A 25,144-nucleotide genomic window follows, 5' to 3' on the forward strand; every position below is an offset into this window, starting at 1 on the left:
TCCATAAAGCCTGGATGTTTAATTTCAGCTCTCAAAATAACACTGTAAATTCTGTGAATTTTTTTCCTGTCTTATGGCATCTCTGTGACCAGAGGTGCTCCCCAAAGAGATTTACTTTCTCATTCCTAGTTCATTTGGAACTGTGGGTTCCATGGTATGAGGAGCTGAAGAAACATCAAGAGACCTAAAGTTCTTTCACCATTCAGCTTTTTAAAAAGAGTGGGAAAGGGACTTTCCCAAAAGTCATGCAGCTCCTAGGTGGTGAGTCACAATGGAAAGCATATTTTTCCTGCAGATTATTTGAAAAATGGATACTCCATATCTCTGAGAGGCAATGTGGTTGTGATAGGATCACACAACCACCAAGACATCTGATCTCAAGCTCTTGGGGCTTGGTATCCTATGAGGATAACATCTAATTGCATATTGGCCACAAAACTCACAAAAATATTGGGTCATAAACTAGTTGAAGGAAAATCCACCATCTACCTATTGGAGCTGGGTTATGATACCAAACCTGGGATATTTGGCTGGAAGATTTTCTTTTAAATGCACATCTATTGCAATCAATTCTCACTTCCCACTCTTGCAAAGAGAGAAGCTTTATTTCAGGATGGTGTGTGGAATAAGATTTTTTTCTTGCGCACTTGTTGTATTTTTATCTCTTCTTTTGTTGGGTGTTAACAAAAATAATTTATCATTGGCAAAAAAAAAAAGTTTTCTTCCTGTATGGCAAAACATCACAAATTAGAGTGTAGATTTTTTTCACTTTTAGATAAAATTGACTGTTTTCTATATTTCTATATTTAAAGCTGTCTCCTTTGCTTCTGGTATCTCATAATGGTACAGCTAAGATCAAAATTAAAAAACAGTCTCTATCCAGAAGATACAGTGCATATTAGAGAGGCAAGCCAGGAAGAACAGGCACTAACTGTCTCTTTGCAAAATATTCATTGCTTTAGGCAAGTTTATAACTATTTCAGTCCCTCACATTTCTGTGTTCTTGGAAGAGCTCTGTGACTGAAATATTATCTTTAGAAATTTTTGGTCACCTGCATCACTATTTGAGAGACAACATTCCTGTTGCTTCTGAGTTGTTTGTTCCCATATATAAAATTGTCAATTTCATTAAATTCATTCCAAAATCTATGTAGTAAAGACCAATGAATTGTAAAAGGTAGATTTCTTTATTGCTAAAATAATTTCAACATTCAAAGTTTATCTGACCATTTTGCAGTCAGAAGTCAACTAAGCCAGCTAGCTAAATGTACTGTTAATCATCTGATTGTACATGCAAAACAGGCAGGTAGGGACATGATTCATATTGGCACCTTGTGGACTCAGATGTTATTGGTACAAACTGTAGCTGGAAGAAAGTGAGGCAGTATATCGAGCTTATGAAAATGTACTAGTTAATTTAAGGTCTATAAATAGACCTTCTCCAAGAATAAAATGATCTATACTCGTAGATATTAGAATCCATTTAAATGCTGTTCTCTTATTGAGTTTTGCAGCCAGAGCAATAGGAAGAGCTCAGCTGTAACTAGTCACCTGGGCGTGGATCTTTTTCTTTGAACACTTCTGTAGAATGATGATTGATTCTAGCTGCAGGCTATGCTTTTTGTCTCCACAGTCTTGCCAGGAAGGGATCACCTGGAGCTGCACAGTGAAAATTCAGCTCACCATTGTACTTGACACAGATGATGAGCCTTGTCCCAAAGAGATAATAGTCTAATATGAGGGGGAAACAACAACAACAAAAAAAGGTGAAAATGAAAATTTCTGTAGTTTACTTCACCCAGCAGACGAACATTCCCATTCAGGCCGTTCAGATTAGCTTTGGAAAATGAGGAAAAAGTAGCTTTTCTGATGTCTAAATGATTTAGGAATGCAAACCCAACTGGAGAGAGATTTCATCAAGATATTTCTCATTTCTTTAAGATAATATATGAATCTTGTATTCAAAAGCTAATGTCAGTACAACCAGAACATTTAGTAGAATAAATATACCCAGAAGGTGGGACAAAACAGACAAGGATTTCTATACAGGAACTTAGAAGAAAATTCTGCAGGGGAGCTGCCTTTGTTGTTGATGTGTCCGGGTGTTTCCTTTATTTTCATCTTTGTAGAAGCAATGGCTAATGGGAGATAAGAGAATTTTTCAAATATTATTGAACATTGAAGTAATGCTGGGGGACTCTGACTATTGTTAGCACAGAAAAGGTCACCCTGACAACCTAGTTATATTTAGTTTTAACTTGATAATCTAGTTTTATGGTTTGATTTTCACCTGAATCTTTTGTCATTCTTTCATTTAAAAAAAAAAAAAAGCTACACAAAGTCAACAAGATGGCTCCTGAAAGCATCTTCTGCTTCAAATGTAACTGAAACTGCAAGATTTTTAGAATTTAATTACTTGGGTGCTTGGCCAGGGCAATATGTCTGACTTCACTGATATTTTAAGAACTGATCCAGTTTTATGACATGCTCAGGGCTTTAATTTCATGTGTGGTCTCTTTGACCCACCCCTGTGATAAAGCATGCAAGAAAGGAGGTATCTTGTGCTTATCCTTCCTCTCAGTGAACTCAGCAAGTGGCAGGAGCCCAGGCTGTGTTTAGTTAATAACTTATTCTGTCTGGATTCTGTTTCCTTCCCTCCTTCCCTCCCAGCCACCTATGTCCTAACAGGGGATTCCAGTTTCAGAAAGTAGATCCACATCTTGAAATCTCCAAAGACTGGCTGTGTTTTCCTTTGGGCATTGGAGTCAGGCTGATTCCTGTTACATATCTTATGGGTGGCCAAGCACTCTAATATATGTTGTTGCTTTTGAACAAACAATATGGTGAAGAATATAAATAGCTGTCTAAAGAATATATGATAATCACTGTATCGTTATCAAATTGTTTACTTCAACAAAATACTAATGCTGGGATGAAAGCCAAATTAACTGTATTTAACAGTATTTACCATTCACATATTGTCTTAAATGTGCAAGATTACAAATTGTTCTTGTTTGACTGAGCTATACTCCAAGTAGACACACTTGTACATGCAATAAAGCCCACTGCATCTGATTCATGAATGGCTAAATTGGTGCTACTTACCACAAATGCAGTCTCAGTGTTTTTCACATTTCATGGCTGTAAAACAGAAGAGCTTGCCACTGAAAATTCAACTAAGAATCTTGATGGAGATGATGGAGAAAATGTATCCATAAGTTCAAAATTCCTGTCCAAACACTATCCTGACCAATGGATTCTTAAGCACAGCAGAGCTCTGTCTCAGTTCCACCAGTGTTTGCTACTAAACTCTGTCCTGTAGAATCTGTTCATGGATCGCTTTTGTTCCTTGCTTTGTTACCAGAGCAGCTTCCGGATAATGAAACATTGTGAAAACATAATGAAAAACCTCTGACTCAAAGATATTATTCTGGTCTTGAAAATGCTGATTTCTCCACTCGCCATGACAAATGCTGTGAGATATGAAAAGCCAAGATATGAAAAAGAACAAGTCAAGTTCTCATCCTGAACAGCTAAGCAATAGGAGAGCTTTAAAGTACAATCTTTTACAGATGAGAGGAATTCAAAATTTGTTTGAGATGGCAAGACAGTAACCCTAGTGTCAGAAAGGACACAGCTGCTGATAGTGTAAGGATGGAGATGCATGATTAATGTGATTATAATACATTTAATCTTAACATGCACTCAGCTGGAAGACTGACATGTATTTAGTGCATGTCAGGTTGCTTTCTATAAGTGCTTGTCTTATACTTCTGTTGCTTAAATAAAAGAATAAAAAAACAGTCCTGATTTTTATGCTACAGTTAAAGATTCTTACCTTTCAACTGAAAGAAATTATCATTAAATCCATGTCTAAAATCCACACACATGTAAATATGGAAATCGTAAGTTAAATATAAAGCTAAAAAATATGACTTAAACCTCCAAATAGGTTTTTATGGGTGTTGTTTTGATATATTTTTTTTTTTAAACTCCAGGGTCCTAACATTTTTAACTCAGCCACTAAATTTACATGACTAATTTATGGTCCAGCCTCAGCTTCAGCACACACTGATAAATACTTCCTTGACTTCAGTGTGTTTCAGATGAAACCCTTCTATGCTTTTTATGATTTTCTTAATATGAATAAGTAATGTATGTTATTAGTTCAGTGTTATTAAAATGTATGTGAAACAGAGAACAATTCCTACTTTTAATGGTTTTATTTTACTATAATCTGTTGTGTTTAATGTTATTCGTTGTGTATCTTAGTTTTTAATCATGTTTGTTCAATGATATGCCCTGTTTTTCACAATAGGGATGGTTTAATTTTTGGATGTACTTATAAATTCCAGTGTCCACCATTGTTAAAATTAACCTTAATCTGAGTATTTCTGAAAAATGGTTTGACCATGTGGCTACTATGTTAACATAGATGGTTTGTATTTATACTGCAGTTACCACTGTACAACTCATCAGTGTAAAAAACTAGGTTGTTTCCATATAACCAGCATGCCCAGCACTTTGTGCTGTCCAAGGGACAGTAGCCCAGTTCTGAGGAATGGCTCATTGGCAAGTCTGAGAGTAAGCAGAAAACACAAAACAGCTCCTCTTTCAAAGACAAAGAAAGTATTCATCGAAAGATCTCAGCACACCAGCAGCCTAACCTTTTCATCTTTGTAATTATTGTGGGCGTTACAGAGCAGAACTGAACACTCCTTAATGAACACTCCCTTACTGACAAATGTGCCTGCCTCATTCTTCTTGCCTTTGACTCTGCCTTTTCTCTTGTATCTAGAGCAGTCCCACGCTCGCACTGCTTTTTGTGACAAGCCATGCATTTACTCCAGAGAAAGCTCAAGTATCAGTTAAACCTTTACTGAATGGAATACAGGGTATTAATCTGGACTAATAGCCATTTAGCATTTCTCAAGGTCTGCTATTAGCCTGATGAGGTCTCCAGCCTACTAGGGTATGACCCTACTAGCAAAGTGCAGTCTCAAGGTAACAGTCAACAGGGTTCAGTCACAGTTTATCCCTGTTCTGTTCATCCAAACTGTAGGGCCATCTTACGTTATCATGTTGTTTGGTCTCAGTTCATCACTATTTGGATGTGTCACTAGAATACCTTTGGTCATGCTCCATCGTTTCTTCACCTGCAGTAATTTCTATTACATTCTATAGCACTATGTGCTGACAAAACATGAGGAAAAAAAATTAGGTTTTTCTGAACGTTGGGGAAAGCTGAAACCTGAAATTCTTTTCAGGTTTGTTTTCAAAGTTCAAAGTTTGTTTTCTGGTTCAGGTTCCTTTTGTCAGCTCTCATTATCAGGTGATCCTGTAAGCAGCATAGGTCAGAGTTGTGAGCGTCCTCATACGTGATGTAGTATGTACCTGTCTCTAACAAGCCCATCCCTTACTGTGACAATAATCCACTATATTTCTTTTGCCAGTGTCTGAGAGAAGAGAATTTTTGCTCCACTGCAGCTTGGCAAACCTACTAGTTACCAGTTTAATCTACTAGGAAAGGGGAAAAGGAGTAAGTGGAGAAGGGTGGTGGCAAGCAATGTCCATCAGCAGGGCAGCAGACTTGGTTTTGTTGCTTGAACCTGGGTTCCTGGGTTTGGCTGAAGTCTGTAGTTTCAACCACTCCCTGCCTCCTGCTTCTTCCTTCTTGGCCAGAGGGCTCAATGTTCCCTCATGAACCACCTTCAGCCACACCCAAGTGCTAACTGTTTAGTAACGAAAGCATTAATTATCAGGTTATTACAATTTTAATTATTAGGAGACTGGCAGAGACTGAGGCCAGACTACCACAGATGTATTATTTTTTATAATCATGAAATCTACTTTTTGCTCATGTGGAAAGAAATATGTTTACATGCATGATATTTAGAAGTTTTTATTTCTGTTCTAGGGAAGAGTTATGTGAAGAATCTAACATTTGCTATGCAGCCAACTTAGATTAAACATTACATGAAAGATTTTATCTCCTGGTTTCCAAATTTGCAGGAGAAGGTCTTATCCTAACCTGTTTTGAAAATATATATGCTCAGACAAATCTTTGCCTGTAATCAAAAGATAGAAAGGCTTAGAAAATATGACTTTATAGTGGAAAAACTTATACATGGAATAGATTGCTGTGAAAAGAAGGAGAATTATCTGTTCTTTGTATCTACAGTGAACAGGACAAGAAGTAATGAGGCTAAATTAGATCAAAGGAGATTTAGGATAGACATTAAGGAAAACTCTCTAACAGTGGTGATAATTAACCACTGAAATAGCTTATCTTGAGAGAACATGGACTCCCCATGGTTACAGCTTTTTAAGGACAGATTGAAAAAGCATCTACGAGGAGTGGATTAGGTTTCCTCTTTCCAAGCTTATTGCAGGATAATGGATTAAATGACTTCCTGAGATCCTGCCTGGATCTGTACCAACCATTGGTCTGTGAACTCTGAATGAGATTATAAATTGATCAATGTGATTTTATAATGAATTAGATAAAGTATTAGTGATTCAGATACATTTATATACTGCAAATGATTTTACCAAATGGGTTTTTGAGCAAGGCTTGTATTGCTTATGTATCTGCTTAGGGCATATTGCATAGAAACAAATGCACATGCTGTTCTTCATTAAGACAGAACTTCTGTATTTTCAGGGGCACTAATAATCTAAAATAATAGGTGGGAAGGCTGAAAGCATATGTTTAGTCACCGACAATGAAAAAAAAAATAAAATCTCTTTTACAGAGATGTATCTAAGTGTTTGGACAGAAGTATTGAGTGTGGTCTAGTCAGTTATATTGAGGAATATTCAGACCGGTCATTAGCTTCCACACAAAAAGCTTAGTAAGTTGTTTTAACTGCCAGAGTACTCTGGGATTTGGCTAAAGTAGATTGGCTCTTTCATAGATATTACGACATTTTTTCCTGTTTATCTTTATAATTCTGTGGGGGATCTGTTGCACCTGCTCCCACTCACAAATAAAGCTTTTAACATTTTGCTGGTAAAATTACATATTTGTTGAATGGGAAAAAGAGCTTTTATTACAGAAAAATGTTAACTTCTGCAGAGGACAATGGATTTTCTGCCAGTAGGGCCTTTATGGCTTTGCAAAAGCAAAATGAAGTCAGAAATAGAATGAGCTACTTTGGGGATCAGCAGTTATTATACAAGGTATGCGAGTGTGCGTGTCTAAATAATTCATTTGCAAAAAGATTGTTTAAGAGCTTTATGGAGCTGTACTTTCAAAACAAAAAAATAAAAATAAAAAAACTCAGCTGGAGTGCAGGAGAAAGGATCCTCAGGGGTGTGTAAAACTTCAAAGGAAAAGTGAAGACAAGTGGGCAGGCAGAGGAGGGAACAGTTGGCAGAAGGAAGTAGAAGGAAGAGAGTAGATGTATGTGAAAGTAGAAATGTAAGTGAAAAGCAGCTCCTAAGAATTCTTGAATGAACAGATGCTCAAATTTGATGCCAAGGGTGAATGCAAGTCAGGAAAAAGTAATCCAGTAAGAATCAAGTGATTCTAAGACACAAAAACACAAAGCTAAATAGCTTCAAGAGCCAAGCCTTGAGAATGCCATTCTTTCTGGATATTTTTACAGTAGTTCTAGAAACCCTCTCCATTCAACATGTTTAACTCCAACAGGGCCATGACTTGGGTCACTTGCAAGTGCACGATGATAATTGCCTATAGCCATGAGAATGATTCCGTTATGGTGAACTCAACTCAAGGGAATTCCTGGCCATAGTAAGGTGTTTTTCTAGCAAGCTTTGTGAGGAAACTATTTTATTTTAAGGCAGCTAGAGAGTCCAATACTGAAGTCTAAGAGCTGTTTGTTGATCCTAGATATATCATTTCTATCCAAAGGCTGCATAAAATGTTAATGAGAATGTCTCTTATTTTCTCTGTAGACTAGGAAGCAGGGATTTAGGCAGCTAATTTATTATTGCTTACTGCAGCATGCAAATGATTCCATCATTGTAAAAGCCTAAATTAAGAAATATCCATTAGAACAAAAAGGAGAATCAGAAAGAGACATGAAATAAACCATTCCTATTTATTTCTCTGATTTCCCTCCAGGGAGTTTTTTAATTTTAAAAGATGTTTTGTGCACATAGTTTCAGGCATGTTGATGTGTTTCCTTCTTTCTGTCCCTCTGGCTGGGAAAGGTGTGAGCAGGAGAAGGCAAATGTAAGGATCAGGAAGAGTTGTTGGTGCTGGGCCAGAAAGGAGTATCACAGGCTGTGTTATCTGCCATAACTATAGTGTGCGTACTGAAAAATCTAACACAGAAGTAGTGTCAAACACAGTGACTGTCTGAGACCAAATAAGGGATCCAAAGTGATGTAAATACGAGGTCTCTTTGAATTATGATTTATATTGTAAAAAACCTGCTCTTAAAAATAGTCAAGCACATGAGCATCAAACCCAGTAAATCTCTTGAATTGTTCTGCATCTTTTATCACTGCTCTTTTGGCCCACTGTGGCCTAGGTTTTGTAAATCCCACGTCAGAATGGACTCTCAAGCAGGCTAATGGGAGAGAAAGGGAAGGAGATACTTGTATCAGTGGATTTTTGAAGAGGCTATGATACGTCCTAAACTACAATTAAAACATTATGTTGCCTCATCTGTCTTACAGATGCCTGGTCTTTATCTAATCCAAGTTGTAGGAGTTGACTCTGGGGAAATTTTGTGTGAACAGTAATGATGTTCAAGGTTATCCAGGCCTTGCATAAACTATGGCACAGGTTTCTCTTTTTTCATAACCCAGCCAAACAATTACGGATGTTCTTTCTTCACTTAACTGTATGTTAGGTCATAGGCTAAAGAAGGAATGAAATGTGTCCATCGGGTACTTCTGTTCCCTCCCTTCCTGCCATTAGTTGTCCCCACTAGGACTCTTTTCCTCCCTTAGTCTTTGTATAGCTCAAAGAAGCTCCAGGTCATAGGGGAGGGCAACAGGAAATCCTGAAATAAGTTGCATACATGCATAACCCTATGCCTGCATTAAACACAAGACTATAGGGAGATATAGTAGGAAGTCTTCTAATTTTCTGTGTGGACCTGATTTTAAGACATCTGTTTTTCTGCAAAGCAAATAAATTGTTAAGCATAAAGTAATTCAACTTTTCCACCCTCAATATCCCCCACTAAGAATGTGTGGAATTAATAGTTCAGTTGTTAACTATCAAATGTATTTACAGTGTTTTCTAGTTTAGGACCATCAACAGGATATACAAAGTTTCATGACTTGTGTGTGGTGATGTAGTATTAATTTCTTTTGGCTCTCCAAAACACTTTTACAAAACTAGTTTGTAGCCAGGTTCATTATTCCTATCTTTATATTTACTTAGAATCATAGAATATCCCGAGTTGGAAAGGACCCATAAGGATCATCAAGTCCAGCTCCTGGCACTGCACAGGTCTGCCCAAAAGTTTAGACCATGTGACTAAGTGCACAGTCCAATCTCTTAAATTCAGACAGGCTTGGTGCAGTGACTACGTCCCTGGGGAGCCTGTTCCAGTGTGCGACCACCCTTTCGGTGAAGAACCTCTTCCTGATGTCTAGCCTAAACTTCCTGTGCCTCAGCTTCACACCGTTCCCACGGGTCCTGTCACTGGTGATAATGGAGAATAGGTCACCTACCTCTCTACTCCCCCTTGCGAGGAAGTTGTAGACCACGATGAGGTCCCCCCTCAGCCTCCTCTTCTCTAGGCTGAACAGGCTAAGTGACCTCAGCTGCTCCTCATATGTCTTCCCCTCTAGGCCCTTCACCATCTTTGTCGCCCTCCTCTGGACACTCTCCAACAGTTTAATGTCCTTGTACTGTGGTGCCCAGAACTGCACGCAGTACTCAACGTGAGGCCGCACCAGCACAAAGTAGAGTGGAACAATCACTTCCCTCGACCGACTAGCAATGCCGTGCTTGGTGCACCCCAGGATACGGTTGGCCCTCCTGGCTGCCAGGGCACACTGCTGGCTCATATTCAACTTGCTGTCAACCACAACCCCCAGATCCCTCTCTGCAGGGCTGCTCTCCAGCGTCTCGTCGCCCAGTCTGTACGTATAGCCAGGGTTGCCCTATCCCAGGTGCAGGACCTGGCACTTGCTTTTGTTAAACTTCATGCAGAAGGTGATTGCCCAGCTCTCCAATCTGTCCAGATCTCTCTGCAAGGCCTTTCCACCCTCATCCGAGTCCACAACTCCTCCAAGTTTGGTGTCATCAGCAAATTTGCTCAAAACACCTTCTAGTCCTACATCCAAATAATTTATAAAAACATTGAAGAGAACTGGCCCTAAAATGGAGCCTTGAGGCAACCTACTAGTGACCATCTGCCAGCCAGATGTGGCCCCATTTACCACAACCCTTTGAGCCCTGCCTGTCAGCCAATTGCTCACCCATCATATGATGTTTTTGTTTAGTTGTATGCTGGACATTTTGTCCAGTAAGATCCTATGGGAAACTGTGTCAAAAGCTTTGCTGAAGTCCAAAAAGATCACATCAGCTGGTTTCCCTTGATCGACTACATGGGTGATCTTATCATAAAGGGAAATCAAATTTGTTAGGCAGGACCTACCCCTCATGAACCCATGTTGGCTGGGACCAATGACTGCATTGTCCCCCAGGTGCGCTTCAATAACTTCAAGGATCATCCTCTCCATAATTTTACCAGGCACTGACGTGAGACTGACAGGCCTGTAACTGCTAGGGTCTTCTTTCTTACCCTTCTTGAAAATTGGTACATTTGCCAGCTTCCAGTCTACCGGGACCTCTCCAGATTCCCAAGATCGTTGAAAAATAATTGAGAGAGGTCCCGCGATGATGTCAGCCAGCTCTTTAAGCACCCTGGGATGAATCCCATCCATACCCATGGACTTGTATGGATCCAGGTGGAGCAGCAATTCCCACACACGTTCAGGGTTGGTTGGGAGTTTGTCATTCCCACTGTCATGGTCCTCCAGCTCAGGGTACCCTGGGTCCCGAAGCCCATCATCAGTGTTGAAGACAGAGGCGAAGAAGGCGTTAAACGTCTCTGCTTTGCCTATGTCATTGTCTGTGAGGAGACCCTCCCCATCTAGTAGCGGACCTGTGTTTTCTTTGGTTCTCCTTTTTCTGTTCACTTTTATTTCTTTATCCTAGATAGATAGCTGAAAGTTAAATAACTGAGGGTTATATTTTAGAGAAAAGATGGTAATGAGGTCAGAAACGTTTGCCTTTGCTAACTCTTCAACAAATCTTTCAGTCAGTGCTCAGCCCAAAAACTAGCATTTTAAGTGTTCTGTTCTTGGACAAGATAATGGACTAGCTTAGACTAAAACATAAGTCTTTTAGCAGCCTTCTCTCTGGCTTGTTTGCTCACCCCTTTTCTGGTGCTTCTGCATGGACCTCCTCAAACCAAATGCCAGTATAAATCCCTACAAGCCTTCAAGACAGACTAACAAGGATAACAGCTTAGGTACCATAGTGAATTTGCATAGAGTGACTCTTTCTGCTGTGTTATTTATCTTGTTAAACCTAGCTTCATGTATCTTTACATGCTACTGCATCTTGTATTATATACAGTAAAAGGCTTAAATTTATAGTGGAGGAAACTAGTTTTTGTAGCAGGATCTTAACATGTTTTTGAACTTACCTTAAGGGCTTGTGGTTATAACAGTCCACACAATTCAGTGAGATTTAATGAAACCTGTAACATTATTTTATGTTGTCCTGAGGGTTCTTTTTGTTTTGCCTTGTTTTGTTTTTATTCTACAATTTGTATAATTGTTTTAGAGAACAGGGTTGAATAAATCATAATAGGAAATTTTACTGAAGCTATTATCCCAGCGGTAACCCAAGCACATTGCATTTTTAAACACCAGGGAATCCCATTTAGAGCATGTGCATGTGTTAAGAAGGGTAAGAATGAATTTATAATAAGAGGTTATAATTGTCTCATACTCCTCCTAAACTCTTTTTTGTTGCAGGTGTGAGATAATAGCACCTCGGACTTGGATGCCACAAATTATTTGTTGTCATAATGAACTGAAATCATTGACTTCTATAGAATGACTGAAATTGCGTTCTTACTTTATAAGAAGTGTCTTGCTTAAAGTATTGTAAAGTTGAAAAATTGAAGAGTTATTGCAAAACACTTAGATCTTCTATTAATATAAACACATGAATACTAACAAGTATTTCAAATCTTGGAAAAAAAATAACTTTGGGCCATTTTAAGGTTTATAAAGGAAATAGAAAGTTTCTGAGAAAGCAGATATTTTTGCTTTGTAGAAACTGATCTTTTTCCACCAAAAATATTTCAACTGAAACTTTTAGCCATCCATAAGAGAGCTGGTTTCAAAGGTTACTAATTTACCCATCTATATGTATAGAGAGAAGTATATTACGTTTTTTTGGCCATGCAGTTTTGATGTCTGCCTGCCAGTGCACAGGAATTATTATTATAAGCATGATGGATTTCCTCAGGAAAGAGAGCCTATATCCTCAACAGTTTGGTGTATTTTTTGAAAGATTGTACTGAGAATTGAGTTTCTGCATCATCCAAGCTTTACTGTTGTAAAGGTTCCTCTTTTTTTTTTTCTTTTTCAGAAGAATAAGTCATTAGCTATTTATGTTTCTGCTCTTCATTTCTGCACCTTATTGTGCTCATCTACAAATCAGCACAGAATATAGGAATGCATTGCTATATCAGTTACCTGGAGAGGAGCATACAGTTGCCCTAAATCAGTCTTTTGAAATTGTCTGTAGGTGCAAGAGAATCTTTGGGGAAAAAAAAATATATATATATCTGTAAAAAAAAAAAAAAAATTTAAATCTGTAAAAAGTATCTGTATCTTTCCCTCCCTTCACCCCATGCCTGGATATGACATTTGGTGGTTGCTCTCACTTCCGACCCAAACTTCCACAGTCTTTCTGGTAAGATATCTCTCAGTCTTTTGTCACACCTGGGAATGAGAGGAGCAGAGCAATGGAGGGCACGAAACAGGAAATGCACACTAGTGACGCCAGTGCTCCCCCATTAGCTGATGTCATGAAGACAAATCCTTCTCCTCTCACCAAAGCACATTGTCACATAAAGAAAACCCATCCCTGCCATCCATAGTGGCCTCCCCAAGGCAGCACTGATCTTTTTTTCCTCTCTCTCCTATCTAGGTGCATGCTTCTCACAGCAGAGCCCGGTTGCTTTCTTGAGCCTTTGAAGATATACCCTTGGGTAATGATGGGGGAACAATGGGGCTGAAAGGGATAGGTCTGGCTTACTCAGAGCTGCCTAAGGCAGTGAAATGATGCCTAGATAAGTTTTGGTAGTGGCAATGCTGTAGCCAAGCTGGCCCCTTGCTCTCCTTGCTAACAAGGAAAGCAGACATCTGGCATGGTGTTGGTCTCTGCATCCGCCTGCAGCAGCAGAGCTAAGGCAGAACTTTCTGCCAGCCAGAAAACAGCCTGCAGCACACTGCAATTATAGCTTTTCCCTTTATTTGCTCACGTTATCTGTATGCTCATCTATGTGTACCTCAGGAAAGCTGGCTGATATCAAAAGTTCACTATTTCTTCCTCCAGCCACAGTGCGTCAGTTGATCAAATTAAAGGACAAACCTGCTGTGAAATAGAAAGTGTTCCCCAACTTATGGAGATTTCTCATAAAAGTACTGTACCAATCAGTTCGATACCTGTGGTTTCCTACTAAAAGCGAATAATATTTCACAGCAGCTACCTGAGTGCACAGGCATGTATAAATTAAGCAAAAAGCTTTTTATTCACCTTTTGCTTTTAAGTGATCACTTAGTGTGCACAGAAATGCAAAGGGATTCTTTTTTTTTTTTCCTTTTTAAAGATAGTCAATGAAAATACCTAGGTTTTAGCGCCAGTGTATGTGAATCCTTCCAGTAATAAAACAGGGTTAGTTTTGTACTTAACATTCAGTTTTCTATTTGAAATGAAATTTTGTTTTGTACCAAAATCTCTCCTTGGTAGCTAGTAAAGAAATGTTCCCAGTGTGAAATCATAAGCCCACTAACATCACCACCAAGAGAAATATTTAGTAAAAATTATCTAAATTTCTAGAAAAAAATTGGATATTGAGTCATTTGTACTTCAAGAATTCTTATATCCTACTCTTTGAAAAATATCAATTCATGAACTGCTAAGTTAGATGGGAATTATCATTTCTGAGTCCCTCCAAGGGAATTTATCTTTACAACATGTGAAGGTATCTTTTCCACCAGGCAGCAACTGCTTGTACATTGGACTTGTCCAGGAACTTCCTTACAAATTTCATTGCATTGCAGTAGAAGTCCCAGAAAAATATCTATGCCCTTGCCTTCTCTAAAATAAAAGTCGAGCTGCTAAATGATTTGAAAAACTTTGTCTTACGTCTTGAGTTGACCTTATCATCAGAGAAGGCAAAAAACTTATATATGAGCCACACTGAGTAGTGTGCTGCTAAAATGTACTTGGATGCTACATTAGAAAGAGCTGCCTGTCTGATGTTCTGGTAAAGGTCAGGAGGCTGCTCTATTTCTGCAGACCTTTTATAGGATACATACGAACATTTTTCCTAAATTATGCTTTCCAGCTGAATGACCAGAAGTATCCTTTGTATATTTCTGTTTATAAAAAGTACATATTTATCCTTATAATTATTCTTATTGGAATATATTTCTCTCTACTTCGTTAGGGTGTCTTGTATTAGAACAGAAGTATGATAACAATTTTAGTGTACTCTTACGCTGTAATCAAGAGTGGCTGTTTACTTTTCCTGAACTTTCTTCAAGACTTTAATGAATATACCTCTGCATTTGATGAACTCCATTTCCTCCAGTATTTCCTGTAAATATCTCAAGTTCTTCATTTTTTTTTCTACATTACAGGTTAAGATTATCCTGTGTTTCTAGTTGATATATGTCTCTGGAGCAGCCCATCACCAAATTCCAAAGAACATAAGCCAAACCCTCATGTTGTATAAATTGGCTTATCTCTATCATCTCTGAAGGAGATGATTTACATTACCTTAAGACTCATCTCACACTTCTTTGAATATATAAGGTAAAAGAGAGAGAGAGAATAGAGAGAGAATTTTCACATAAATAGTGTATTAAGAAAACAGCAACAATAAAAACCTAAATGTCATAATATTTATAAACATATATAGCTTGATTTCAGCTCTGGCCAAAATATCAACAGAAGAATGTTGATAAAGTTATGTTTTACTCCAATACACCTCACCCAGTTTGTTAGCTTTTTTTCTTTTTTTGGTCTCCTAATGTCTTAAAGTCATGCCTCTAAGCTCCACACAGCAGCAATCAGGTGAAAGAGTCTTCTGTGGCATGTGGAAAATCTGGTGAACTACACCTCTGTCTTATGGTCTATACTGCACAGATATACCACTTAAGAAATCCCTCTAAGCTACTCATTGCTGAAAGATAAGAGGGGATGTGTCACCACATGATATTGCCTATCCCATTTCTTATACTATCAGATACCGTGAATCTCTAGGCTGATCCAACATAGCTATTTTTAACTTAAACTCACTACTGGATTGGGAATTCACTCATTTTTAACATTAAAACACCTGAGAACATCTACGATCACCAACAGTTTTTAGACAAAGCTAAAACTGCAAAATAAAATCTGCAAAACAATGAAAGACAGTTCTATTTTCTCCCACAGGGAAGCAAAAGAACAAACAAGTTTGAGCCCCACAATACCTGATACACTGAAGGCTCTGATGAGACTAGTGTGAATTTAAGAAATAAATTATGAAAATCAGTATGCTTTAACAATGCAGTGTATCAATGGACTGCAAGAGAATAGCTGCAAACATCTGAAGTAGGGAGATGATTAGAAAAGCTGTGCTGAGAAATGAAGGTACTATATATCAATATGGCTAGTGTCATATAAACTCAGCTAACTGTAAACTGTCAGAAAGCCAAAGTGTCTAAATGAGCCATAAAATCTGGTAGATTCCCTTTGAAGATAAAAAGTGCTGGATTCTTTGTCACTACGAGATCTGCTCCATAGGGGGAGCCCAACTGAAATTCCCAAATTCTGAAGCTGCCCAGCCTTGAATGTTAGAAAAAAACTAACAGATTTATTTATTTGTGGATGCCTAATCCCTAGAAGTGTTTAAGACTGGGTTGGCTGGGGATTTGAGCAACCTGGTCTAGTGGAAGATGTCCCTGCCTGTGGCAGGGGGTTTGGAACTAGATGATCTTCAAGGTCCCTTCCAACCCAAACCTTTCTATGATTCTGTGATAATTGAAGAACACTCTTCAGCTGCTGATCAGTGTGTCCCTCTATTGTCTCCCAGAATATATCACATTGCCTCATTCCCTGTTTTCCTAACATAACATCTGTTATGCCAAGATGTTTTATAGTAGTTTGTGGCTGTAAGCCCACTAAGAACGTTTCCATTTGAGAGGTGGCAGCAGGTGTTTCCAGACCTTTTCTGCTAATTAGGTTACTTGTCAGTGGGGATAGCTGTGATGGACACACCCATAGCTGTGACAGACATCAGCCATTGCTGTGACGGACAAGCTCTATTTTAGCTGCCTGTTTCTGTTGTATCTTATGCTCCTTGATGGAGCTAACTGGATGAGGTAGACCCTCCCAGATGTTTGCTCATGGAAATTGAGTTTGTGCAGCACAGAATGTGCACTAGAGAGTTGAGAGTTTCAGCTCAGAGCAGGGAGCCTACAGCTCATGCACAGAAATAAATAAATAAATAAATAAATAAATAAATGAAATCAGAGGAGCAGAGGAGAAATCTGGGACTCTAATGTGATGAAAATATATACCATGGGGCAAGAAAGAATTATTTTGGGTTAGCTGCAACTCAGAAGTGTGCTCTGTTGTCTGAAACCAGTCCCGGGAGCAACAGTGTACTTGCAAGGACACCATGGGCTGGAGTTATCTTGACTACGACACAAGAACTTTAATATAGCCATATTAAGCCAAAGGTTCATTCTGCTCTGTATTTTGTCTTTGTCAGTGAGCTTTCCACGGCTTAGATCCAAAGCTGGAGTAAAAATCTTTGGTGAGAGACTGTCAAAATTATTCTGAATCTCTGAGAAGAATTTATCAATTGATCATTCTTATCCACATTTTTATTAATCTCTCAAGAGAACTGTATAAAAGATTTTTAATGAAGAGCTTCCCTTTAAAAACAACAAAAAAGACATACTAACTTCACACACCCAACACCCACACACAAAACAACAGCAACTAAACAGGTTGACTTTTGCCAGTTAAATTCATTGCACTAGATGTCTATTAGTTCCATTCTTTATTACAGTTTCTACTCATTTCCTCTATATAGTTATTAGGCTTTATATACAGGCTTGTTGATTCTCCCTAACTGCTCTGGAACCATTTTTTAAAAATTGACATCTTAATGTCCCCCCTGAGTCCTCAGGTACAAATGAAATTTAAGTGAGAGGTCATACACCATGATTAGTAATTTAGCTATTTCATCCTTGGCTTCTTTTGGATTTCATGAGTGAATACACTCAGGTCCTGATGATATGTGACTGTTCATTTCTTCAGCCTGTTCTAGCATCACTTCAGTTTTGGATGAGTCTCCCATTAAGAATGATTTTTCAATATGAATATCCCTCACTTCCTCTGCAGTGAACACTATTGCATCATAATTCTCAGCCACCTCTGGAACTGCTTTGTCATCTCTGAGTGTGCCTTCCATATCCTAATCATCAGTGGACCCTACAAATTTTCTGTCAGGCTTTTTGTTTCCAATGAGTATTAATAAATACTTCTTAGTAGTTTTGATTACTTTGCTGGTTGCTTTTCAATGTATTCTTTTTTTTTCTTTTTTTTTCTTTCTTTTTCTTTTATTTTTCTTTTTTTTTTCTACTTTTGTTTCTAGGCATACAAGGGTGTGTGCGTGTATCTATTCCTGTTCTTTTCTACCCAATCATTTCCAGGTTTCTTTCTTTTAAAGCTAATACTTTAGTCAATGTTCTAATAAAATCTAGTTTATTAGAGTTTAAAATCATTTCAGTCTTTGGAAGATTGCTCCAGAAGAAACATCCACAGAGTTCTGTCCAATTTTGGTCCCTTCTTAATGCTGTTCTTCCCATACATCCTATTAAAGGCTCTAATCTGATTTTTTACTTCTCCCAAGCAGGAGTAACCCACAGACAATCATCTGCACAGACCAGAAGGAAAGATATGTTTTAAAGGTGCTTCAGGGATGTGTTTCACTTCAGTAGTTCCTGGGCAATAGAGAACATTTCCAGAATGACTCTGACACAATTTATTTTTAGTTAGTCATTACCATTTGTTTCCAAATTTGCAAGTGAATATTTATTTAACGTTTTTAAGTACCTGTTCTTTTTCAGATACTGTATATTTCTTGTCATTGATTCTTCCACCCACCAGCTTAAATCTCAGTATAGAACACTTGTTACTCAGTTTTCTGCATGTGAGCCCTAGACTTTCAGTTGAAGAAAGTTAGAAAATTAGAAAGAAAACACAGAAATTTAGACTCTACTTTCTATGTTGATTTTCATATGTAACATTAAAAATAAATAAAATGAAAATAAGTTCTCACAGCTAAAGAAGAATACCTCAAAACTGCATCACATCTGAGACTGAAAGCTTACTTCATGGAATAGCTAAATTAGCATATGTTATTAACAGGAGACAGCACAAGTTCCAGACTCCATCCACTTCAGAGCTAGTGGATCTAATATTATAGCAGGGCAAACCCTCTGTGAGAAAAAGTCTAAAAATCAGGTGGATCATCTTTATTCCACAGTGACCTCTCATGATGGCTGTCGTATGAAACTGAAAAAGTGTAGGATCATGAGTATGTGAACTCAAATGAGATGATGTTTTTGAAGCAGTTCTTGGAAATAAAATTAACCGTGAGTCTTATAATTTTCACGTCCAAATGTAACACTCACTTAAATTATTTTGTTTCCTTTCAGTCATGTATTTATACATACACAATCCACCCTCTCTCACCCTATGCATGCAGACATAAACAAATTAATTAATTGTTTACTCCAACAGCTTTTAAAAGAAAGAGTGATACAGATTTTCTGTTTCTGAATATTTTGAAGCTACTACTATAGGATAATTACCAGAATGACAAGAAAGAAGTCAATCTTAAAATGGGAACAAAAAGCATCATATTTTCTTGAATCCAATTGTAGGATCTGCAATAGAAATTTAATCATTCTTCACATGACAAGGCTATCAGGAGAAAGATTTATAACTGTAAGACAAATCATATGCTAAGGATAGAGGGTAAGCACTAACAATTTTCAAAACTGTGGCTTTTTAAATGAAAACCAGTAGATGTCACTGATATCTAGATGCATTTCTGGACAAATTAAAGGTGTGTTGGTACTAATTATATTAGGGAAGTCCAGAGACCATCTAGAGGTTAAATTTAGATGGCAGTACTAGGAAAAAGAAATGTAGAAAGACTGACCTGGAAAATCAGTTCTGGGCCACTGAGTCCCACCACCTTCACAAACTGCACCACAAGATCTCATTATAAATACGTCAAGATGTGAAGATCCCCCTTCACAGTAAATGTGCCTTTGGTACACCTTCTAAAAAGCTGTTCACTACTCCACTATAAACATTCTTCTGATTACCCAGTAAATTTAGTGTTGTTTGTTTTTTTTTTTTAATTTTAATTTTTATTTTTTCCTGCACATATGACTCTTTTCTGTCTTTGGTGTTGTGTTTATCAACAACAGCTGTTCTCAGCCTAGACTGAGCTTGACAGTCTCTGATCATATCGGTTACTCTCCAGGGCTCTCCATTCTCTTTCCTCTGTATCTGCTCCAGTTCAATTCCATCCCTCTAGGTGACTCACACTGCACACCACACAAATGAATCATTGGGATTAGGGGGGCATTGCAACTTAACAAGGTCTTGCAGCACCCATTCATGGATTGTTTTTGAAGCAACTGTGCCTCACAGATACCAGTAATCTGTTACAGATCCACTGTTACCCTGTGGTCAAGTCCTTCTCCTCAGTTATGTATCATTCATGAGCTCCTGACTTTTAAAAGAGTTTCTTCATCTGAGTCCTCAACTGCACAAATCTGACATTTAATTGAACTACATCTCATTTCTCTTCCTATTAATCTATTCACTTCCTGATGTTCTAACTTCTTTTAAGAAGAATTTATGAGATCCTGACCATTTGCAACATGAGGGATTTCCTCAACACATTTTTATTTTTTGTGTCAAGACCATTGCTGAAAATATTAAACAAGGTTAATCTGGGAAAATACCCAAGAGGAGCTCCAGTAATCTCCCTCCCTCTATCCAGATACTTTCCCTTTCTACTATTCCTATCACTCTCCTTTAACCAATTTCTTATCCAATTACAATTCTTGCACTTTAATTCCTGACTTTTCCACTTAACTAAATTCCCATGTGACATTGCTTTGTTGATATCAAGATAGATGGTCTCACTCTGCTTTTGGATTTCTAGAAAATCAGTTATATGAAAGAAAAATATCCAATTTTTCTAATATCATCAATTTTTGGTAAACACCTCTTATCACTTTCCATTTACCATGATATTCAAAATAGAAAATCCCTTTAATATAGAATTCTCTTAAAAACGTGGTAAGAAGTTCTGCATTCCTGTAGAGCAAATCAAAACTGGTGAGCAAAAATGGTGATGCAGACTAGGAAGAAACCTGCATGCAAGTCTTCATCATTTCATCTCTTGTATGAGTGAATTGTTCTGAGTTGAATGTGTGCACAATAAATTTATTTGACATTGTTTTAGAGTCACTTTAGGCAGAAATCCCAAGCAGAGCCATACTTGTTCAGTTAACAGCACATACACAGAGGGAAGGGAGAGATCCACTCCAAGAGGGAAATCGCCTGTTGCTAAGAGCTGCTCTTGTCAAGGGTACAGAGATTTGAAAAGCAAATCCCTCCCTATGACAAGAACAGATACATGTCTCCACATCTCTTGAGGAATAGGAACAAATTACCTCTGGTCTAGGGGGACACGTTATATACTTGCTGCTCATTGACATAAGTTCAGGAAGAAATTAGTATGGAAATATATATAAGAGCAGGCAAGTAGATACAGAACCAGGTAAGTTAAAGCAAGATTCTTGATTTTAATTCCTAAGTTCTACAGGAATACAAATTATTATTCTCATCATTAATAATAATAGCAATAATAATAGTATCATAAACTTCTATAGCAAAGCTTCTTTGTCTTGTAGCAAGCTGCAAAGACTCAATAAAGCCCTTCAAGGCATGTATCTTGGGTGATCTGAATTTGAGAAGCCAATTCTTCTTTAAAGGAATAAAGCCAACTTATCTCTGGGGATAATAAGCTAGTGATGAAGTATTTTTCTTACTGCACCAGCATAGGTAGTTCCTCACGGTAGGCAGAACAAGCACTGCCTACCCTCCTCTCTGTTAGATACAGAACAGTCTTTATCCATTTTTTTAAGTCAGATCTCAGACATATCTTTGCATGTTTCTTATGCATGCTGACAGATGCATACTTCAGCAGCTTCCACTCCAGAGAAAATGTTTTTATTTCTGCCACAATGTGAATGTAGGTCTGCCCCTATGACTGTAAGACACCATTGACTTTCTGTATGCCCTGTGTTTGCATTATTACAGTAGCATCAGAATTTAAATGATCCCTCTTCTCTAATTTCTAATTTCTATTTCTATTTCTATTTCTAATAAATAACTAAATACTCATCTATTTCATCCAATCTCTCTTAAAAAAAAAAAAAAAAGGAAAGAGAAAGGAAGGAAAGGAAGGAAGGAAAGGAAGGAAGGAAAGGAAGGAAAGGAAAGGAATGAAGGAAGGAGGGAAGGAAGGAAGGAGGGAAGTAGGGAAGGAGGGAAGGAAGGAAGGAAGGAAGGAAGGAAGGAAGGAAGGAAGGAAGGAAGGAAGGAAGGGAGGGAGGGAGGAAGGGAGGAAGGGAGGGAGGGAGGGAGGAAGGGAGGAAGGGAGGGAGGGAGGGAGGAAGGAAACTATTTTCAAAGAAACACAATGCTTGGAGCAGCAGACCTCTGTCATTTTAGATGAGTTGCCCCTTTCACCTCGCAGAGGTCAAAGTGATGCAGTGTAATGACAATGGACAACTCCCTTACATTATGTTTTTTTAGAGTACCGTCAGCCCACAGTAGCCAAGCAGCAAAGCTGCATGGAGCAATGTTCTGCAGTCGGTAACACATTGTCATGGCAACCGAACAAATGGATCATCCCACTCCTGCTCAATTTCATTGTTGCATAGTGTGTAAGAGAAATCACAGCACAAGCATGAATGTGTCTTTGAGCTTCTGCGAGACTGAGCCAAGTTCCTTTCCAGATCTGCCCTTGGGCGCGGTACCTCTCAGGGTGGCTCTTGGCCTGCATGCCTGCTTGGGGACATGCAGATGCTCAGGTCCTTGAGCTCAGAGGGTGAAGACCAGGGCTTTGGAGTGAAAACAATTTGCCAGAAGCCAGTGGTGGTCCTCTTTTCAACAAATTGTTGGGGAGTAGTGGGAAACAGTCTATTAAAACAAAGGCAACAAAGGCAACAAAGCAGGAATGGCTGAGGCAAGTACTGGTGTCAGAATAATTGGGAAATGTGGGGATGTAGTGTGATAAGTGAGTGAGCGAGTCCTTTGAGAAGTGTGGTCTGTCTGCTGAGCACTGATTCCTTCTGACTTCTTCTGTCCTGTACTTTCCTTATTGTTCCAATCTCATTCTCCTTCTTCATGGTTTTTCTCATTCACATTCTTTCCTCTTTTCCTCCTTCCCATTATGTTCTGTATTCTGTAACATTCCTTCTAGTGTTTCCACTTACTCCCATGCTCCTATTAGCCTGCATCCACCCTCCCACTCTCCAAGACTACTGGTAGGACAGTTTCGTCTTCACCTATCCTTAAAATTGCAAGATACTTTCAATCAAGACGCCTTGGTTTTGGACAAACTGGAGCTTAATCTAGTTTATAGCTATTCCAGCAGGAATTTTATGCGTGAGACATCTTCATCAAAAAGGTATTTTCCTGAAATTTGTGAAATTATTGTCAGCCAAAATTCATAAACCATTTCCAAGTTTCAGGAAAGGGATGGCATGGAGCTGGGCCGAAATTACAGTAATCTTAAAAAGAAAAGAAAAAAAAATCAAACGAATTTCCCACACTTTTCCCTATCCCCATGCTACAGAGCAGGAATCTGCAGTTTAGCAAGATATGCTGAATTTTCCTTCAGGGAATTCTTCCTTTTTTCTTTATAAACATTTGCTCTTTTCCATTTGAGATATAAGCCCTTATTTTTTTTTTATTTTTTTTTAATTTGTACATGTTCAACAGAGAATTTTTGATGTTTACCAGGTAAAACCCCAACAGGTTTTGTTTTACTTCTGCATGCTACAGGCCAGGGACTGGCCAAGGGGAGGATGAGACTGAAGTCTGGAAAAGATAAGTGGGCTCTGAGATGGAATCTGGAACAACATGAAGACCAAGACTATTAGACAAGAAGATTAATTTCAGATGATGATAAGAAGATGACTTAAAAGGCAGTGATTAGTTGTATTCAAAGACCAGATCTGTGTGCAAATGAAAAGAGAGAGGAAGGGTTCTGGCTTTTATGATAATCCAAGATACTGGAGAAAACCTGGGCCTGGATGGGCAGGCAGATAGTGTAGAGGGAGCATGTAATGACTACCAGTGTATGAAAATGCACTGGGTGCAGCTTTTCAGATGAGGAACCACTGAGGCGAGGCACAGGAAGAAGCCATAGGGAGGAGACTCAGGAGATGGCTCAGCTCCTCAGAAAGAAGTGGTACAGCTAGAGGAAAAGAAGGAGGAGGAGTGATTGCATGAGGACTAGGAAAGGAGAAAATGGGACCAATTGCCAAAGGAGACTAGTGTGAGAAACCCAAGAAAGGGTAACAGAGCCTGAGACAGGACCAAATACTCTAATGAGGAAACTTGAGGCTGAAGGAATTACCGTATGGAGAAATGGTTGGAACTGCACCTGGGATGGATTTAAAAAGCTATAAATCTCAACATTCCTCTGCTGTCAGCAAATATAGCTAAAACTCCTCTACAAAAGGTCTCATTACCCCACAAAGAATTTGCCTTGGCCAGCAGTTTCTTCACTAACTCAAGCTGATGAGTTCTGTGCAGTGCCTCTAGATGTTGCTACTTCACAGGTGAACCATTGAGATGCCATAAAGATGATGCTATGTTATGGGATATTCTTCTCCTGTTTCTGATTTAAAAACAAAAAAACCACCACCACCACCCCACACTATATATATATATATATATATATATATGTAAAATATTACCCCCACACTGCTTTTAAAAGAGCATGAAACTTGCAAAGCATCAGAAATACACTTATCTGTGCAATCGTTCCATCAGTCTGCTTATATGACTTTATTATGATGTAAGGTTTACTTAGAGGTCATGTAATGTTATTGCCACTAGAACCAGGGCTAAGCTTTTATGGAACTGACCTGTTGTGAAGATGAGCTATGGCTGAGAAAGGTGCATGGTCTACAGGACCACAGGTCAGAAGGTGTGCACAGAGGCAAGCAGGAAGAGAAAGTCTGATTTCTGCATTATGCTTCTGCAGAATTATCCTCTACTTTGCCTCTCTCCATAATGTTGTTTATAATGCTAGGCAAGTCACCAGAGCCAAGCTATTCATGTGTGGTGATTAATTATGCTTTACTCATCATCTGGGTCTCTCACTTGAGCCTGAATTGAAAAGGTGTTGAGCTTTCACTATTACCTTTCACATCTATGAGAGCTGTGCTTTGAATATCTGATGTGCTAATGTGCACTGAAAAAATGTCTTCCATTGGCAACTAAAAATGAGCAGAAAATGTTTCTTTTAATTTCTTTTGTTCCCCAGTACTCCAGATATAAAATGTATATACAAGTACTGCCTTTTGTTACAGAGAATTCTGAAAATGTGTTCATTTATGTTTGTGTACTTATTGGGTGTTAATATGAACAGCATGAAAAGTCTGAGAGAAAATTCAGTAACAGTCTTTAGAAGAGGTTTTGAGAATTGCAGGAGATAAGGCAGAGGAAGTACATGAATAAACAAAATACTGATAAGCTATTTAGAAGGTGTACTCAGTCAGGCAGATGTACCTT

General features: G+C 38.4%; 1 protein-coding gene across 1 annotated transcript in view; it reads left to right on the forward strand.

Annotated features, from left to right (window-relative positions):
* The window catches only part of LOC310901092 (uncharacterized protein), a 275,956-nt gene extending 254,088 nt beyond the window's left edge, over positions 1-21,868 (forward strand). The window contains exon 2 of the transcript XR_014585599.1: positions 1,634-21,868. The gene's annotated coding sequence lies outside the window, so the exon portion shown is untranslated. The remainder of the gene's footprint in view (positions 1-1,633) is intronic.
* The last annotated feature ends 3,276 nt before the right edge of the window (positions 21,869-25,144 follow it).

The sequence above is a fragment of the Anser anser genome (genome assembly GCF_964211835.1).
Source record: "Anser anser genome assembly, chromosome: 5".
In the NCBI taxonomy this organism is placed as follows: domain Eukaryota; kingdom Metazoa; phylum Chordata; class Aves; order Anseriformes; family Anatidae; genus Anser; species Anser anser.